Source organism: Cherax quadricarinatus, chromosome 2 (assembly GCF_038502225.1).
Source record: "Cherax quadricarinatus isolate ZL_2023a chromosome 2, ASM3850222v1, whole genome shotgun sequence".
Taxonomy (NCBI): domain Eukaryota; kingdom Metazoa; phylum Arthropoda; class Malacostraca; order Decapoda; family Parastacidae; genus Cherax; species Cherax quadricarinatus.
In genome coordinates, this window is record NC_091293.1 from 46,651,828 (window position 1) to 46,660,924 (window position 9,097).

Below are 9,097 nucleotides of genomic sequence, written 5' to 3' on the forward strand. Positions count from 1 at the left end.
CATGTGTGCCAAGGGATTTTGCAAGATGGCTGAATTGCACAGCCTTACTTCTGTTGTTACAGGAAGTTTTTCAGTATCGTCACTCTCAACTTGAATAGCGGCAGCTCCTGCCCTAGAATGGTATTTCTTCAACCTGTTAATGTGCACAGTCCTTTCTGATTTGCGACGGCCAGGCATCTTAATTACATAATTGGGGCCAGACCTGCCTGTGATGACAAAGGGTCCATCAAATCGTGCAGCCAAGGCATGTCCCGGAACCGGCTCCAAAGCTAACACTTCCTCTCCAACACTGAAGGAGCGAGGGGCTGCCCTTTGGTCGTACCGCTGCTTCATGGCCCTCTGACTAGCTTTGAGGTTGTCTGCTGCCATCTGTCTCGCCTGGTCCAATCGTTTCCTGAAAAAGAGAACATCTTCCGGCGGGGAAGCCTCATTTTCACCACCCAGCCAATGCTCCTTGAGAATAGTCAGTGGTCCCCTCACTGGATGACCATAGACAAGCTCGAAAGGGCTGAAACTGAGAGATTCTTGGGTGCTTTCCCGCACGGCAAACAAGAGAAAAGGGATACCCTCATCCCAATCACTAGTGTTATTCATACAATAAGCTCGCATCATTGTCTTAAGTGTTTGATGAAATCTCTCTATCACTCCCTGAGACTGAGGGTGATAGGCAGTTGAAAATTTGGGCTGTACATCTAACCCCTTTAACACATTCCTAAATAATTTCGAGGTAAAGTTAGACCCTTGATCTGTTTGTACCTCCCGAGGAAAGCCAACATGGGAAAAGAACTTCATCAAAGCCCTTAAGACCACTCGAGCGGTTATCTTGCATAGAGGGATTGCTTCTGGGTACCTGGTAGTGGAGCAAATTATTGTTAGTAAATAATTATTTCCCATTCTGGTCCTTGGGAGTGGGCCAACGACATCCACTACCAGCTTGCTGAAGGGTTCACCTGGTGCTGAAATCGGCTGAAGGGGAACAGGTTTAATGCTTTGATTAGGTTTCCCTATAATTTGGCAGGCATGACAGGTCTTTATATAATCTCCCACCGTCTCCCACAGCCGAGGCCAGAAGAAGTGCCTGGAAACCCTGGATACTGTTTTAGCAATACCTAGGTGTCCACCTAGAGGTGTGTCATGCACTAAGCTAAGAACATGGTTTCTATAAGGCTCAGGCACCACGACCTGGTGACAAAAACTTGGCTCTCCTTCTACTGGTACTGCAACCGAAGGCGCCTTCTTCATGAGTATACCTTTCCTGAAATAGAAGCATTTATTTAAACGTAAAGATTCCTCCTCAGTCACAGCCGAGGCTCTGATCGACTTAAGTGTGTCATCACACCCCTGTGCAGCAATTAGCTGCATCATAGTAGGCCCAATCTCCCTCACACTACTACCTTGATCTCTGCACCGATTAGACTCAACTCGGGTTGTGGTGTCCTTTTCTTTAGTTGACTGCAGTTCAACATCAGAAAATAGAGTTTCCAAACCTAAGTCCTCACCATCCTCACGAGAAATATAAGGATTACCCTTGGTATCCTGGTCACGAGACATACTTCGTGTGATGGCACCAACAGGAAAAAGGTCTGGCAGGGTCTCCCTAGCCTTCTTCTCCCAAACTTTGGGGCCTGGTTGCCCCCATACTAGTGGTTCTTCACTGTCTAACAGGCCCATAACATTATTCCCTAATAAGAGGTCGACCCCTTCGAAGGGAATTTCATCTGAGATACCTACAGGGAGATAGCCAACTTGGTATGCAGATTCTACCCATAATTTGTGTACTGGTGTCCTTATGGTTGAACCCGTAATACCCTTCAATAATACATCTACTCCAGTATAGGTATCCTTAGACATTGGCAACACTCCAGCACGTAGCAAGGAGTAGGTGCTACATCCATCTCTCAAGGACACTATATTCTCAACCCTACCCACATCCTTATGCAAAGCAACTGTGGACTTACTAGAAAATACCTGCATCCTGGGGTCTAGACCCAAAGGTACCTCCTCACCTTGCTTTGAAGACCAAATACAGGCAACTGGATGTGTGTCTGCAGTTAGAGTCCTCTGGGGTGGTTCCTCCCTTTCCTGATCTCGCTGCCTTGACCAGCAAAACTTTTGTGTGTGTCCAGTTTTGTTACAGTAGTAACAGGCATAGCTCTTAAAGGTATTTTTACCATTTGGTGTAGGACTGGTACTGTTTACTCGAGGACCTGAAATATTATCTGATTGTCTAGGTAAACTTTGAGCTCCAGCTGACTTACCTTTTCTTTCTATTTTAGAGGGTGCCTCAGCCTTCATTTGTCCCTGAAAATTCTTGTCCCATTTACCTTTATGACCATAGGACTTGGAATAAGGTTTAGAACAAGTGGGGAAATTTTCAGAAGGAGCATAACTGTTTTTACTTACCAATTCCCTGCGAGCCAAGAATCGGTCACCTAGATCCAGTGCTTCAGAAAGATTATCTGGGTTTTTGTCCTCTAAATATTCTCTGAGGTCAACAGGGATTGTATTGTACAATTCCTCATGAACCATCAGATCTACTAATTTGTTATAGTCTTTATTAACTCCTTTAGAACAAACCCATTTCTTAAAAAGGAACAGTTTCTCATTCCCAAACTCAGTTAAGGTCTGCCCATCCCGAAATTTTTTATTTCTGAACTTTTGTCTATATTTCTCAGGTATCATTTGGTATGCAAGCAATACTTCCTCTTTAATCTTATCATAATCAGAAAAATTTTGCCCCTCCAGAGTCTCTACTCTCTGGAATCCTTTACCCACAAGTTGTGTGCGAACTAGGGTAGCCCACTTCTGTTTGGGCCAACCTTGCTCCAAAGCAGTCTTCTCAAAGAAAGAAAAATATCTATCTGGGTCACTCTCTGTAAACTTAGGGACAAAATTTGCAGCTTTAGTTATGTTAAAGTACTGCTCAGGCTCTTGTTCTGAACCTTCTAACCTTTGACGTTCTTCCTCCTTAGCTTTCATTAAGTTCATCTGAGCCTCTAGTACTGCTAATTTAAGTCTCATTCTCTCCATTTCCATATCACCTGGAGTAGGTGATTCCTCATCTTCACTATTAACAGGCATGTTTACTGATGAATTATTACCTTCTTCCCTGAAGCCTAAAAAATCTGAAGACTCAGCTTCTGACATAATTTTATCTTTAAACACTTGTTTCCCTCTTACAGTATCAGTGGACAAAGTTCCCACAGGCACATAAAATAACACAAATTGAATGTAACTATGCACATAGCACTTACCATAACCACAACAAAAAATGTGTTACTCAACCTTTCTCCCACCTTAGGAGAAAAACAACCTGTAAACTAATATATGAAAACAACACTTCCACTGACCCCACCTTGGTAAATCTTCTACCAGAAACATGCAACTGTTATTACCCCATACCAGCACATATAGTTCAAAGAATGTTTTGAGTTATTTTAGCAGTCAAATAACTCTCCCGGTCAAGCTCCCATGTTACGTTGGTTGTCCCTTATTACTTTGATAGTAAGGTTCTCACTACATGTTCTAGTGTGGGGTAGCTTTTACTTAATGGTCTTATTTGTCTAGGGGTAATACTTACATCATGGCTGATCATCCTGAGTGTCTCTGATACCCTTTCACCAGCCCTCTTCACAGGTTATGTAAACTACTACTATAAAAATATAACTGTATTCTCAATAGATATGTACAGAATATACAATTACAGCCTCACATTTTCAAAACAACGATCTACACACTGCATAGCTGTTCTCCCACATGGTATATCTCAACAACTTTAGTCCTCTCTCTCCTTGACATAACTCTGGGCTAACCAGTGTTTTGACACACTTTAGTCACCCTGGGTATGGTGGTCACAACTTAAATTATAAAAAAAACTCACCCCTGGAGCACACATAATGCCCCAAAAGATAGAAGAAGGACCCAGAGATCCTGCCAGGTTGAAGGCCAGCCACAGAGAGACCGAGTCACTCGAGGGAGAGAGAGAAAGAGGCTAAGCTCCTCCCACCAAAACAAAAGACTGTTGCCAAGCACAATTCTCCAGTTACCACAATTCTACCACACCTTAATTTTACTTCTACAAAAGGAAATACAACTTTATAAACTACTTATTTGCCAAGCACAATTCTCCAGTTACCACAATTCTACCACACCTTAATTTTACTATTACAAAAGGAAATACAACTTTATAAACTACTTATTTAAATTTGTGTGTTTATGTGTCTATAGTATAACCTATTATATTGAGAAAAATAGGCTTGACCCAGCTGCCTCAGTCATAAGGTTGATCAGTCCTTCTGACATTTAGAGCAAAGTCCCCATCAATTCAATATAATTAGGTATTCCAGAGTAACTGTTACTTATAAATACATGTTGGGTCCTATAGCCCCATAACAATAGGAAAGCACTGGTTTGGTGATAACGTTGTGGATGAGTGGAACAAACTCCCTAGTACAGTTGTAGAGGCTAAAGCGTTGTGTAGTTTTAAAAATAGGTTAGATAAATACACGAGTCGGTGTGGGTGGGTGTGAGTTGGACCTGATTAGTTTGTGCTACTAGGTCGGTTGCCGTGCTCCTTCCTTAAGTGAATGTGACCTGACCTGACTAGGTTAAGGCATTGGCTTAAGCTGGTAGGAGACTTGAACATGCCTCGAATGGGCCAGTAGGCCTGCTGCAGTGTACCTTCTTTCCTATGCTCTTATGTTCTTATATTTATGCCGAATAAAATTATTGCATATAGAAAATACTACGACTACAAATCGGCCATGGTGAGGTGACACAAATGCAATTACCTGGAGCTTCTATTGACGACGTTTCTCCCACACATTGCACTTTATCCGGTCACTGTCTGGACGAAACGTCATAAAGAAAGGCTGCATATAGTGCACTTGTGTCTCTTCAACACCATAATCTTGCCGACTTGATCTGTCAACCATTTCTCTCACTAAACCTCAGAACACCTGCAGCATTTTTTCCAAACTCGGAAAGTTGCACAATTAAAGCAATTACAACAACCAGATGGCATTTTCCGGAAAGATCCGTCATAGTTTGAAATAAAATGATAAAAACGGCAGAAAACCGTATCTGAGTTTTAACTCTTTGTCTCAATTTGACCAGCAATTTTTATAAAATTAGTTTTCGAAAGGTAGCCTAACTTAGTTATGATTTTTTTTGCATACTCTGCGCAACTTTTCAAGCGGATGGTGCATTGATGCAAGTGACGGGCTCTTGGTTCAAGGAACTGGAGGTATTTTTCTCTTCCATGAGACAAACCCGTTTACCTTCCTTCTCACTGACGGTGTGTGAGCATTACTGTCTCAGCTCCATCATTAAAATATCTCAATAAGATATCTGCGTGTCGGGTCACTATGCTAAACGTCGTTGCTAATTTCTAAGCTCACTGTTATCTACTCCTCAACTCACCGTTGCTCGTTCCTTAGCTCGCTGTTATAGTCGATATTTCTCATTCCAGTTTTTACCTGCAACGACAAAATGAGAATATTTCTCTTGTACTAGCAAATATTTTTTTCTTGTTTCGAACTTCTTAAAATCCCTTAAAACATCTTTCCACCTGACAAAACCAAATACTCTCCATTTGCTTTTTACCTGACATTAGGAATCTTGGAAAAATTTTTTTCCTTGATGCATTTAAGTAATTCCTTTCACCGGTGACGAGAAAATTTGAATTTCGACATTTGCTCAAACTAAGAAGCGCTCAAGAAAAAAAATATTATTTTAATTTCTTTTCAGATGCTGGTGGAAGAAGGGAAGATCAGAGGTGAGGTTAGACATGCTGGTGGAAGAAGGGAAGATCAGAGGTGAGGTTAGACATGCTGGTGGAAGAAGGGAAGATCTGAGGTGAGGTTAGACATGCTGGTGGAAGAAGGGAAGATCAGAGGTGAGGTTAGACATGCTGGTGGAAGAAGGGAAGATCAGAGGTGAGGTTAGACATGCTGGTGGAAGAAGGGAAGATCAGAGGTGAGGTTAGACATGCTGGTGGAAGAAGGGAAGATCAGAGGTGAGGTTAAACATGCTGGTGGAAGAAGGGAAGATCTGAGATCAGATATCAGATGCTGGGGGAAGAAAGGAAAATCTGGGATGAGGTTTTATATGCTTGTGGAAGAAGGGAAGATCTGAGATGATATTTCAGATTCTGGGGTATTTTTTTTTTTTACAAAATTGGATACATCGGAGTGTGCTGGCACCCTATTCTTTATGGTAATTACATACTGTGATCAACAGCTAGCTATGTTTACCTGTTGAATTCCATCACATGGGAGGAGGCTTACACAAGGTACTGAAATTTGTCATTCTGATCTGCGAGACTTCAGTACTATCAGCCTGAACTGGGAGACTTCAGCAGTGTCAGCCTGAGCTGGGAGACTTCAGTAGTGTCAGACTGAGCTGGGAGACTTCAGTAGTGTCAGCCTGAGCTGGGAGATTTCAGTAGTGTCAGCCTGAGCTGGGAGACTTCAGTAGTGTCAGCCTGATCTTGGAGACTTCAGTAGTGAGAGCCTGAACTGGGAGACTTCAATAATGTCGGCCTGAGCTGTGAGACTTCAGTGGGATAATGAGGATATTGACAAACATTCCAACAAGGGGTTCATCAGTTATGGCAGCTTCAGAGGTTTCCTTCCAGCATAGCTGGAGTTACTATCTTATACACAGGAAATGTGGAATTTTTATGAAGCTGTCTCCTTCATCCCAGAGCGGAGCAAGAATAACTACACACAGGAGACAGCGGAAAGAAAAAGAGGAGGAAGAGAAAGATGGATGTCATAAGATATCCAACTACAGACACACTCTTATGTACATATATATATATATATATATATATATATATATATATATATATATATATATATATATATATATATATATATATATATATATATATATATATATATATATATATATATATATATATATATATATATATATATATATATATATATATATATATATATATATATATATATATATATTGACAAGTCCGACGCTCTACCGTCTAGATCAGTGGTTCCCAAACTTTTTCAGCTTGTTACCCAATTTAACATGCCACATAAAGCATGTTACCCCTTTCACAAAATGTTGTTATTATTGATATATATGGTGTTGCAACCCCTGAATGGGTTACAATGATTATTATGTATATATAATGTATATTACCTTTTCATTTAATTTTATATTGCTTATATTTGCGATAATAGCTAAATCGTAAATGTATGACTTTATATTATTATTTGACTGTTATATTGTTATTTGACTTACGTTGTTAGGATGTACATAATATGTGCTCAGTTCGTCTTGATTGTCAAACTACTGTAATTATCGCTTGTCGCTCGTTATACTGCCGGCTTCTGAGCTGTGCTGTCCACGGGGCTATCACGTGATCGAGGGGGGGGGGGTGTCCTCACCTCCCTTGAAGTTTTTAGTCTGCTCTAGACTCGCTTGGTGGTTGGACAGATTGTCTGTCTCATTATTCTTGTTAGTTCTGTAGAACTCTGTTCACAGAACATTGTATAGACTTAGTGATTTTCGACGTTGTACTGAGGTTGTGTGTCACATAGACACTCTGAGCATCTCAGGTCCTTAGCTATAGCTTCTGACCTAATTTTGTACTGGTTTCTGTGTATTGTCACAGTCGGGTTTTTCCTATGCTGAACTTAGATTCAGTAGTATGGGAGTTTTGTAACTTTTGTGGAGGATCTGCTGATGGTCCCTACTTAGTGTCGTTATGTTATCTCCTTGATCCTGATTGTGTCGCAGTCGCTTGTTATATGGCTATTGGGCTTAGCATTCTTTTCATTGTTCAAGCAGACTGTTCTGGTTGCCAGTCGGTCAAGAAGTTAGTTTATTAGAGGACTTTGTCAGTCACTTGTTTAAGTCTAGTCGAGTCGTGAGACATAGCGAACTACTTAGAGCACTTACACGCATACACAAACTTACTTGTACATATTTGTAATATCTTATTAAATGTTAATGTACCAGACAGTACTTAAGAATTATAAATGTGATATGTGCTTTCAGCACAATAATATTGAACTCGAGAGATTGATTTTATTTTGATTGCTGTGATTAATTTAATTTGATAATATACCTCTAGACAACTTAATGATTAATAAATTTATTAAATTTTAATTTCTCTAGTTAGTAGCCTACCAGTTGTAATCCTGAAGCACTATTGAATAATACTGAATTTTAATAGATAATTGGACAAGGATACTGACTACTTGTTACGAAAACCCAGTAACAGGCTGGATGCTAGAAGGGCAGTCCTTTCTAGTATTCACTGGAGATCTCTAAGCTTTTAGAATCGCGTTTTTTGTAACATATGGCTAAACGTAAATGTATACAGCCTCGCATACTCTGCTAATCCTAGCAAAACCATTGAAAACGTAAGAACCACACATACATTATATATAAAATTAATAATAGCTACAAATTCACAGTAACAGTGGGTAAATACTAACTATATACTGCACAGGGCAGTACACGTACATACCAGCTTATGTCTACCTCGGCTGATGCTCACAGATAAACTGACAGTGTGAAATAGAGGCAGCCTCAGGAAGTGAGTGACGCGTACTGGACAGGTCGATCTGGGCTACTGAGTGACTTTTGTCCTGAAGCATACTTGTCAAAATACTTTTGGGTTTCCACACACTTAGCTATATATTTCTTCTTTTCTAATACTGTATATTAGTTTTTGATGTTTATTGTTATTTGGTTTAACTTTATTACTTACTTATAATAGGTTTACTTAACAACTTTATATACTAAGACAAAGTTAACAATAATCCTCATACCGGGTACCGCATTGTTTTCTTGATTTTCAGAATTCATAACTTTTTTTCTGTCACCCCTCCATTACCCCCCAAGAATGGTTAAATTACCCCCAGGGGGTAATTTACCCCCAGTTTGGGAACCACTGGTCTAGATTAATGTTTCTTAACCGGGGTTTCCCGGAACCCTAGGGTTCCGCGATAGGTCGCTAGGGGTTCCGAGAGAAATAGTGATAATTGCAGGAATACATTAAAAGAAAAAAATCAGCAAGATTTTTGCCAAGTGATCTGAAGATGAAAAACGGTTACAGAAG